Raw genomic sequence first — 11,003 nt, forward strand, 5'->3', positions numbered from 1 at the left:
ATAAGTTGTAATTGTATTGAGAGTTGTAGCTTACTCCACTGTGTGTTGGGTAGCTTTGAGTTCAGGTTGTGCAGCGTCTGAGGTACAGAGAGAGAGACCTCTGGTCAGGTGTCCAGTCGTGTTGTCCCTGCTGTAGGAGTTTAGTACACACTCTAACAGAGTCTAACAATGCACCCTTACCCCCAATACATTCCACACACACACACTAACCACATAACACCCCCAGATTACCTCAGCACACAAAGACAGGAGGGAGGAGACCAGGGTCAAGGGGTGTGAGAAGGATGGCGAGAGGGATGAAGCTCTTTTGACCTCTAGTGACCTCAGTTTCGTGATTGAAGTAGCGAGCCAATAATAATGTTTCCGTCTGTGTTGGTGTTGTTTTAGTGGAGGTTGGTTCTCCTGCAGCAGGAAGACAGGTGTTGTTTTAGTGGAGGTTGGTTCTCCTGCAGCAGGAAGACAGGTGTTGTTTTAGTGGAGGTTGGTTCTCCTGCAGCAGGAAGACAGGTGTTGTTTTAGTGGAGGTTGGTTCTCCTGCAGCAGGAAGACAGGTGTTGTTTTAGTGGAGGTTAGTTCTCCTGCAGCAGGAAGACAGGTGTTGTTTTAGTGGAGGTTGGTTCTCCTGCAGCAGGAAGACAGGTGTTGTTTTAGTGGAGGTTGGTTCTCCTGCAGCAGGAAGACAGGCCATGTGTGGTGTTGTTTTAGTGGAGGTTGGTTCTCCTGCAGCAGGAAGACAGGCCATGTGTGGTGCTAGAAGAGCTAGTGTCCTGTAATTCCTGTCATAATGATGAATGATGGTTCACTTTATAGAAAGTTAATATAAATATAAAGTTGATAAAAATATAAAGTTCATATAAAGTTCATACAAATATAAAGATTAAATAAATATAAAGTTTATATATAAAGTTAATATAAATATAAAGTTTAAATATAAAGTTAATATAAATATAGAGTTTAAATAAATATAAAGTTAATATAAATATAAAGTTTAAATATAAAGTTTAAATAAATATAAAGTTAATATAAAGTTTATATAAATATAACGTTAATATAAAGTTTAAATATAAAGTTGATAAAAATATAAAGTTAATGTAAAGTTAATATAAATATAGTTTATGTAAATATAAAGTTAATATAAAGTTTAAATAAATATAACGTTTATGTAAATATAAAGTTACTATAAATATAAAGTTTATGTAAATATAAAGTTACTATAAATATAAAGTTTTTGTATAAAGTTAATATAAATATAAAGTTAATATAAATATAAAGTTTAAATATAAAGTTTAAATAAATTTAAAGTTAATATAAATATAAAGTTAATATAAATATAAAGTTTAAATATAAAGTTTAAATAAATATAAAGTTTAAATATAAAGTTAATATAAATATAAAGTTTAAATAAATATAAAGTTAATATAAATATAAAGTTAATGTAAATATAAAGTTAATATAAATATAAAGTTTTTGTAAATATAAAGTTAATATAAATATAAAGTTAAAATAAATATAAAGTTAATATAAATATAAAGTTAATATAAATATAAAGTTTAAATAAATATAAAGTTTATGTAAATATAAAGTTAATATAAATATAAGTTTGATATAAATATAAAGTTGATATAAATTAATCTGGCAACCTAAGGCTGTACCTGTGTTGCTCTATCAGACAGGCAACATTGAACAACAGCTCAGAAAAACAGTTGTGAAAATCAACATGTTCCAGCTGCCCAGATCTCTCAGTGAGATTGAGAAATACGTCACGACTGTGCTGCAACGTGGTTTAACCTGCTCGCTTCACACTGCCTGTTACTCAAAGAGCTTAGCTTTTAATATGATGAAAAATCACTGATTGAAAGTCTCTTATTCTAACAGGGGCTAGCTTTGTGCTGTGGGGAATGGCCTCAGGGCAAGGGGAGAGAGAGAATGTTTAACAGTTTATACGTCAGAGAAAGGTTCTGAAACACTTGTTTTTGCACTGAAAATGATGGCATCCTGTTAGCGTTGTTTCTGAGGTTTCTGCCATATTAACTGTCATTATTTATTACATCCAGAATATAGAGGCTGTAAAGAGCCTCCTTGAGCCCTCCTTAGTCCATGGTTTACTAGTTGTGTATTTAATGATCTGCTGCTAGCAGGCAACAGAAAGAAGCAGCTAGGACATCTACCACTGTCTCTGCTGTTTTAATGAATGGAACCGGGTCAGACATCTACGTTTTGGGTTCTCATAAAACATCAGACACATCAATTAGTGGATTTTCCTGCAGCATCATTTTCTCTCCTCATTAAAGAAGAAAGCAGTGTACTCTCTCCAACTCAGTATAAAAGGATGGTTGTTTGGTTAGAGGGGTTCAGAGTTCCATAATATCAACCTGTGAGCCAGGTCATGCAATAAGAGAAGAAGGACAGGGGGAGAGAGGAGAGGAAGGAGAGGGAGGAGAGGAGAGGGAGAGGGAGAGAGAGGAGAGGAAGGACAGGGAGGAGAGGAGAGGGAGGAGAGGGAGGAGAGAGGAGAGAGGAGAGAGGAAGGAGAGGGGGAGAGGGAGAGAGAGGGAGAGAGGAGAGGAGGAGAGGGGAGAGAGAGGGAGAGAGAGGGAGGAGAGGAGAGGAAGGAGAGGAGAGGAGGAGAGGAGGGAGAGGAGGAGGAGGAGAGGGAGGAGAGAGGAGAGGGAGGAGAGGGAGAGAGAGGAGAGGAGGAGAGGGAGAGAGAGGAGAGGAGAGGAGAGGAGGAGGAGGAGAGGGAGGAGAGGGAGGAGAGGGGAGAGAGAGGAGAGAGGGAGAGGAGAGGAGAGGAAGGGAGAGGGGAGAGGAGAGGAGAGGAGAGGAGAGGAGAGGGAGAGGGGAGAGGAGAGGAGAGGGAGGAGAGAGGAGAGGGAGGAGAGGAAGGGAGGAGAGGAGAGGGAGGAGAGAGAGAGGAGAGGAGAGGAGAGGAGGAGAGGGAGAGAGGAGAGAGGGAGGAGAGGGAGAGGAGAGGAAGGAGAGGGAGAGAGAGAGAGAGAGGGAGGAGAGGAGAGGAGGAGAGGGAGAGGAGGAGAGAGGAGAGAGGAGAGGAGAGGAGAGGGAGGAGAGGAGGGAGAGAGAGGAGAGGAGAGAGAGGAGAGGGGGAGAGAGAGAGGAGAGGGAGGAGAGGGAGGAGGGAGGAGAGGGAGAGAGAGGAGAGGGAGGAGAGGGAGGAGAGGGAGAGAGAGGGAGAGAGAGGAGAGGAGGAGAGGGAGGAGAGGGAGAGAGAGAGGAGAGGGAGGAGAGGGAGAGAGGAGGAGAGGAGAGAGGGAGAGGAGGAGAGGAGAGAGGGAGAGGGAGAGGAGAGGGAGGAGAGGGAGAGAGAGGAGAGGGAGGAGAGGGAGAGGAGAGGGAGGAGAGGGAGAGAGAGGAGGGAGAGAGAGGAGAGGAGAGAGAGGAGAGGAGAGAGAGGGAGGAGGGAGAGGAGGAGAGGAGAGAGAGGAGAGGGAGAGAGAGGAGAGGGAAGGAGAGGGAGAGAGAGGAGAGAGGGAGGAGAGGAAGGAGAGGGAGAGGAGGAGAGGAAGGAGAGGGAGAGAGAGGAGAGGAAGGAGAGGGAGAGAGAGGGAGGAGAGAGAGAGGAGAGGAGAGAGGGAGAGGGAGAGGAGGAGAGGGAGAGAGAGGAGGGAGGAGAGAGGGAGGAGGAGAGGAGAGGAGAGGAGAGGGAGAGAGAGGAGAGGAAGGAGAGGGAGAGGGAGGAGAGGGAGAGAGAGGAGAGGAAGGAGAGGGAGAGGGAGGAGAGGAAGGAGAGAGGAGAGAGAGGAGAGGAAGGAGAGGGAGAGAGAGGAGAGGAAGGAGAGAGAGAGGGGAGGAAGGAGAGGGAGAGAGAGAGAGAAGGAGAGGACAGGGGGAGGGAGGAGAGGGAGAGAGAGGAGAGGAAGGAGAGGGAGGAGAGAGGAGAGGAAGGAGAGGGAGAGAGAGGAGAGGAAGGAGGAGAGGGGAGGAAGGGAGAGGGAGAGAGAGGAGAGGAAGAGAGAGAGAGAGGAGAGGAAGGAGAGGGAGAGAGAGGAGAGGAAGGAGAGGGAGAGAGAGGAGAGGAAGGAGAGGGAGAGGAGGAGGAAGAGAGGAGAGGGAGGAGAGGGAGAGAGAGGGAGAGGAAGGAGAGGGGAGGGAGGGAGAGGAAGGAGAGGGAGAGGGAGGAGAGGAAGAGAGGGAGAGGAGAGGGAAGGAGAGGGAGAGGGAGGGAGAGGAAGATGGGGAGGGAGGAGAGGAAGGAGAGGAGAGGGAGGAGAGGGGAGAGGAAGGAGAGGGAGAGGAGGAGAGAAGGAGAGGAGAGGGAGGAGAGGAAGGAGAGGGAGAGAGAGGAGGGGGAGGAGGGGAAGAGAGGGAGAGAGAGGAGAGGAAGGGAGAGGGAGAGAGAGGAGAGGAAGGAGAGGGAGAGGGAGGAGAGGGAGGAGAGGGAGAGGGAGAGGAAGGAGAGGAGAGGGGAGAGGAAGGAGAGGGAGAGGGAGGAGAGGGAAGGAGAGGGAGAGAGAAGGAAGGAGAGGGAGAGGGGAGGAGAGGGAGGAGAGGGAGAGAGAGGAGAGGAAGGAGAGGGAGAGGGAGGAGAGGAAGGAGAGGGAGAGAGGGAGGAGAGGAAGGAGAGGGAGAGGGGAGAGAGGGGGAGGAGAGAGAGGAGAGGGAGAGAGAGGAGAGGAAGGAGAGGGAGAGAGAGAGAGAGGAGAGGAAGGAGAGAGGGAGAGGGAGAGGGAGAGAGGGAGGAGAGGGAGAGAGAGGAGAGGAAGAGGGAGAGAGAGGGAGGAGAGGGGGAGAGAGGGAGAGAAGGAGAGGGGAGAGGGAGAGGAGAGGAGAGGGAGAGAGAGAGAGAGGAGAGGGAGAGAGAGGAGAGGAAGGAGAGGGAGAGAGAGGAGAGGAAGGGAGAGAGAGGGAGAGAGAGGAGAGGGAGAGAGAGAGGAAGGAGAGGGAGAGGGAGGAGAGGAAGGAGAGGGGGAGGGAGAGAGAGAGGGAGAGGGAGGAGAGGGAAGGAGGAGAGAGAGGAGGAGGAAGGAGAGGGAGAGGGAGGAGAGGAAGGAGAGGGAGAGAGAGGGGGAGAAGAAGGAGAGGGAGAGAGAGGAGAGGAAGAGAGGGAGAGAGAGGAGAGGAAGGAGAGGGAGAGAGAGAGAGGGAGGAGAGGAGAGAGAGGAGAGGAGAGAGGAGAGACAGGAGAGAGGGAGAGGAGGAGAGGAAGGAGAGGGAGAGAGAGGAGAGGAGAGGGAGAGGGAGAGAGGAGAGGGAGGAGAGGGAGAGGAGAGAGAGGGAGGAGAGGAAGGAGAGGGGAGGGAGGAGAGGAAGGAGAGGGAGAGGGAGGAGAAGAAGGAGAGGGAGAGAGAGGAGAGGGAAGGAGAGGGAGAGAGAAGGAGAGGAGGGAGAGGGAGAGAGAGGGAGGGAGGAGAGGGGAGAGAGAGGAGAAGAAGGAGAGGGAGAGGAGGAGGAGAGGGAGGGAGAGGGAGAGAGAGGAGAGGAAGGAGAGGGAGAGGGAGGAGAGGAAGGAGAGGGAGAGGGGGAGAAGGGAGAGGGGAGGGAGGAGAGGAAGGAGAGGGGGAGAGAGGAGGAGGGAGGAAGGAGAGGAAGGAGAGGGAGGAGAGGAGAGGAAGGAGAGGGAGAGGAGAGGGAGGAGAGGAAGGAGAAGAGAGAGGAGAGAGGAGAGGGAGAGAGAGGAGAGGAAGGAGAGGGAGAGGAGAGGAGAGGAAGGACAGGGGGAGGGAGGAGAGGGAGGAGAGGGGAGAGGGAGAGGGGAGGAGAGGGGGAGGAGAGGAAGGAGAGGGGGGAGGAAGGAGAGGAGAGAGAGAGGAAGGAGAGGGAGGAGAGGAAGGAGAGAGGGGAGAGAGGAGAGGGAGGAGGAGGGGAGAGAGAGGAGAGGGAGGAGAGGAAGGAGAGGGAGAGAGGAGAGGGAGAGGGGGAGAGGGAGGAGAGGGGAGGGAGAGGGGGAGAGAGGAGAGGACAGGGGGGAGGGAGGAGAGGAAGGAGAGGGAGAGAGAGGAGAAGAAGGAGAGGGAGAGAGGGAGGGAGAGGAAGGAGAGGGAGAGGGAGAGGAGGAGAAGGAGAGGGAGAGAGGGAGAGGAAGGAGAGGGAGAGAGAGGAGAGGAAGGAGAGGGAGAGAGGGAGAGAGGAGAGGGAGAGAGAGGAGAGGAAAGGAGAGAGAGGGAGGAGAGAGGAGAGAGAGAGAGAGGAGAGGAGAGGGGGAGGAGAGGAAGGAGAGGAGAGAGAGGAGAGGAAGGAGAGGAGGGAGGAGAGGGAGGAGAGGGAGAGAGAGAGAGAGGAAGGAGAGGGAGAGAGAGGAGAGGAGAGGAGAGGGAGAGAGAGGAGAGAGGAGAGGGAGGAGAGGGAGAGAGAGGAGGAGAGGGAGGAGAGGGAGAGAGAGGAGAGGGGAGAGGGAGAGGAGGAGGAGAAGGAGAGGGAGAGAGAGGAGAGGAAGGAGAGGGAGAGAGAGGAGAGGAGGAGAGAGGAGAGGGAGAGAGGAGAGGGAGAGGGGAGAGAGAGGAGGAGGGAGGAGAGGGAGAGAGAGGAGAGAAGGAGAGGGAGAGAGAGGAGAGGAAGGAGAGGGAGAGAGAGGAGAGGAGAGGAGAGGGAGGAGAGGAGAGGGGGAGGGAGAGAGGGAGGAGAGGAGGGAGGAGAGGGAGAGGGAGGAGAGGAAGGAGAGGGAGAGAGAGGAGAGGAAGGAGAGGGAGGAGAGGAGAGGAAGGAGAGGGGAGAGAGGAGAGGAAGGAGAGGGAGAGAGAGGAGAGGAAGGAGAGGAAGGAGGGAGAGAGAGGAGGGAGGGAGAGAGAGGGAGAGGAAGGAGAGGGAGAGGAGGAGAGGAAGGAGAGGGAGAGAGAGGAGAGGAAGGAGAGGGAGAGAGGGGAGAGGAAGGAGAGGGAGAGGGAGGAGAGGAAGGAGAGGGAGAGAGGAGAGGAAGGAGAGGGAGAGGAGGAGAGAAGGACAGGGGGAGGGAGGAAGGAGAGGGAGAGGAGAGGAGAGGGAAGGAGAGGGAGAGAGAGGAGAGGAAGGGAGAGGGAGGAGAGGAGAGGAAGGAGAGGGAGAGAAGGACAGGGGGAGGGAGGAGAGGGAGAGAGAGAGAGGAAGGAGAGGAGAGAGAGAGAGGAGAGGAAGGGAGAGGGGGGAAGGGAGAGGGAGAGAGAGGAGGAGAGGAGAGGGAGAGAGAGGAGAGGAAGGAGAGGGGAGAGGGAGGAAGGAGAGGGAGGACAGGGGGAGGGAGGAGAGAGGAAGAGGGACAGGGAGAGAGAAGGAGAGGAAGGAGAGGGGGAGGAAGGGAGAGGGGGAGAGAGGAGAGGAAGGGAGGGAGAGGGAGGAGAGGAAGGAGAGGGAGGAGAGAGGGGAGGAAGGAGAGGGAGAGGGAGGAGGAGAGGGAAGGAGAGGGAGAGGGAGGAGAAGGGAGAGAGAGGAGGAGAGGAAGGAGAGGGGGAGAGAGGAGAGGAAGGAGAGGGGAGAGAGAGGGAGAGGGAGAGAGAGGAGAGGGAGGAGGGAGAGGAGAGGGAGAGGAGAGGAGAGGGAGGAGAGAAGGAGAGGGAGAGAGAGGAGAGGAAGGAGAGGGAGAGGGAGGAGAGGAAGGACAGGGAGAGGGAGGAGAGGAAGGAGAGGGAGAGAGGGAGAGGGGAGGAGAGGGGGAGAGAGGAGAGGAAGGAGAGGAGAGAGAGGAGAGGGAGGAGAGGGAGAGGGAGGAGAGGGAGGAGAAGGGAGAGAGAGAGAGAGAGGAAGGAGAGGGAGAGAGAGGGAGGAAGGAGAGGAGAGGGGGAGGGAGAGAGGGAGAGAGAGGAGAGGGAGAGGGGGAGGAGAAAAGGACAGGGGAGGGAGGAGAGGGAGAGGAGAGAGAGGAGAGGGAAGGAGAGGGAGAGGGAGGAGGAAGGAGAGGGAGAGGGAGGAGAGAAGGAGAGGGAGAGGGGAGGAGAGGAAGGAGAGGGAGAGGGAGGAGAGGAAGGAGAGGGAGAGAGAGGAGAGAAGGAGAGTGAAAGGGAGGAGAGGAAGGGGGGGAGGGAGGAGGAAGGAAGGAGAGGGAGAGGGAGGAGAGGAAGGAGAGGGAGAGAGAGGAGAGGAAGGAGAGGGAGAGGGAGGAGAGGAAGGAGAGGGAGAGGGAGGAGAGGAAGGACAGGGGAGGGAGGAGAGGAAGGAGAGGGAGAGAGAGAAGGAGAGGGGAAGGAGAGGGAGAGAGAGGAGAGGGAAGGAAAGGAAGGGGGGGAGGGAGGAGAGGAAGGAGAGGGAGAGGGAGGAGAGGAAGGAGAGGGAGAGAGAGGAGAGGAGGAGGGGGAGAGAGAGGAGAGGAAGGAGAGGGAGAGGGAGGAGAGGAAGGAGAGGGAGAGAGAGGAGAGGAAGGAGAGGGAGAGAGAGGAGAGGAAGGAGAGGGAGAGAGAGGAGAGGGAGGAGAGGGAGAGGGAGGAGAGGAAGGAGAGGGAGAGGGAGGAGAGGAAGGAGAGGGAGAGAGAGGGAGAGGAAGGAGAGGGAGAGAGAGGAGAGGAAGGAGAGGGAGAGAGAGGAGAGGAAGGAGAGGGGGAGAGGAGAGAGGAAGGAGAGGGAGAGAGAGGAGAGGGAGGAGAGGGAGAGGGAGGGAGAGGAAGGAGAGGGAGAGAGAGGAGAGGAAGGAGAGGGAGAGAGAGGAGAGGAAGGAGAGGGAGAGAGAGGAGAGGAAGGAGAGGGAGAGAGAGGAGAGGAAGGAGAGGGAGAGGGAGGAGAGGAAGGAGAGGGAGAGAGAGGAGAGGAAGGAGAGGGAGAGGGAGGAGAGGAAGGACAGGGGAGGGAGGAGAGGAAGGAGAGGGAGAGAGAGGAGAGGAAGGAGAGGGAGAGAGAGGAGAGGGAGGTGAAAGGAAGGAGGGGGGAGGGAGGAGAGGAAGGAGAGGGAGAGGGAGGAGAGGAAGGGGGAGGGAGAGAGAGGAGAGGAAGGAGAGGGAGAGGGAGGAGAGGAAGGGAGAGGGAGAGGGAGGAGAGGAAGGACAGGGGGAGGGAGGAGAGGAAGGAGAGGGAGAGAGAGGAGAGGAAGGAGAGGGAGAGAGAGGAGAGGGAGGTGAAAGGAAGGAGGGGGAGGGAGGAGAGGAAGGAGAGGGGAGAGGGAGGAGAGGAAGGAGAGGGAGAGAGAGGAGAGGAAGGAGAGGGAGAGAGAGGAGAGGAAGGAGAGGGAGAGGGAGGAGAGGAAGGAGAGGGAGAGAGAGGAGAGGAAGGAGAGGGAGAGAGAGGAGAGGAAGGAGAGGGAGAGGGAGGAGAGGAAGGACAGGGGGAGGGAGGAGAGGAAGGAGAGGGAGAGAGAGGAGAGGAAGGAGAGGGAGAGAGAGGAGAGGGAGGTGAAAGGAAGGAGGGGGAGGGAGGAGAGGAAGGAGAGGGAGAGGGAGGAGAGGAAGGAGAGGGAGAGAGAGGAGAGGAAGGACAGGGGGAGGGAGGAGAGGAAGGACAGGGGAGGGAGGAGAGGAAGGAGAGGGAGAGAGAGGAGAGGAAGGAGAGGGAGAGAGAGGAGAGGAAGGAGAGGGGGGAGGGAGGAGAGGAAGGAGAGGAGGGGGAGGAGAGGAAGGACAGGGGGAGGGAGGAGAGGGAGAGGGAGAGGGAGGGAGGAGAGGGAGAGAGAGGAGAGGAAGGACAGGGGGAGGGAGGAGAGGAAGGAGAGGGAGAGGGAGGAGAGGAAGGACAGGGGGAGGGAGGAGAGGGGAGAGAGAGGTGAAAGGAAGGAGGGGGAGGGAAGGAGGAAGGAGAGGGAGAGGGAGGGAGAGAGGGAGAGAGGGGAATGGAGGGAGGAGGGAGAGGGTGGAGAGAGGAAGGAGAGGGAGAGGGAGGAGAGGAAGGAGAGGGGAAGAGAGGGGGAAGGAGGAGAGGAAGGAGGAGGGAGGAGGGGGGGAGGAGAGGGCGGGGAGGGGGAGGAAGGAGAGGGGAGAGAGGAGAGAGGAAGGAGAGGGAGAGGGAGGAGAGGAAGGAGAGGGAGAGAGAGGAGAGGAAGGACAGGGGGAGGGAGGAGAGGGAGAGGGAGGTGAAAGGAAGGAGGGGGAGGGAAGTGAGGAAGGAGAGGGAGAGGGAGGGAGGAGAGGGAGAGAGGGGAATGGAGGGAGGAGGGGAGAGGGTGGAGAGAGGAAGGAGAGGGAGAGGGAGGAGAGGAAGGAGAGGGGAAGGAGAGGGGGAAGGAGGAGAGGAAGGAGTGAGGGAGGAGTGGGGGGGGAGGAGAGGGCGGGAGAGGGGGAGGAAGGAGAAGGAGAGAGGAGAGAGGAAGGAGAGGGGGAAGGAGAGGGGGAAGGAGGAGAGGAAGGAGAGGGAGGGAGGAGAGAGGAAGGAGAGGGGCAGGGGAATGGTAGGATGGAGAGCCTAAGCTTTTCTGCTTTGTGGATTAGATGATGAAGGTCTCACAAGGCCTTGGCACACAGCAGGCTAACAGCTAAGGGTTCTGGCAGAAGGCTGAGAAGGCTGCTATGTCTGTTCCTTCAGACCCTGCTAAGAAGGCTTAGGCCTCTGGAGGAGGAGACACCACTTGTTAAACAAGGTCCGATAGGGCCTGAGGGGCGAATGCAGTTCATTGGTTCATTTGATAGCCAAATGATTCTCAAGCTGATCCATGTGTTTGTCCAAAAATGGTGGTATATTTCAACGCGGGTTGTTTTCATGTGACGTTGTAATGGTTGTCTCAATGTATTTCATGTGGCATTGTAATGGTTGTCTCAATGTATTTCATGTGACGTTGTAATGGTTGTCTCAATGTATTTCATGTGCCATTGTAATGGTTGTCTCAATGTATTTCACGTAGTTGTAATGGTTGTCTCAATGTATTTCATGTGGCCCTTGATAGCGTTCACACACCAAGCTACTGTACTGCTTATAGTGTCTATGAGCAGAGCATGAAGGTGGAACTCAAAATAATCACATTGCTAGAATATTCTACCTTTGTGTGTGTGTGTGTGTGTGTGTGTGTGTCTGTGTGTCCGTGTCTGTGTGTGTGTGTGTCTGTGTGTGTGTGTGTCTGTGTGTCTGTGTGTGTGTCTGTGTGTGTGTGTGTGTGTGTGTGTGTGTGTGTGTGTGTGTGTGTGTGTGTGTGTGTGTGTGTGTGTGTGTGTGTGTGTGTGTGTGTG

Source organism: Oncorhynchus tshawytscha, unplaced genomic scaffold (assembly GCF_018296145.1).
Source record: "Oncorhynchus tshawytscha isolate Ot180627B unplaced genomic scaffold, Otsh_v2.0 Un_contig_4866_pilon_pilon, whole genome shotgun sequence".
Classification (NCBI taxonomy): Eukaryota; Metazoa; Chordata; class Actinopteri; order Salmoniformes; family Salmonidae; genus Oncorhynchus; species Oncorhynchus tshawytscha.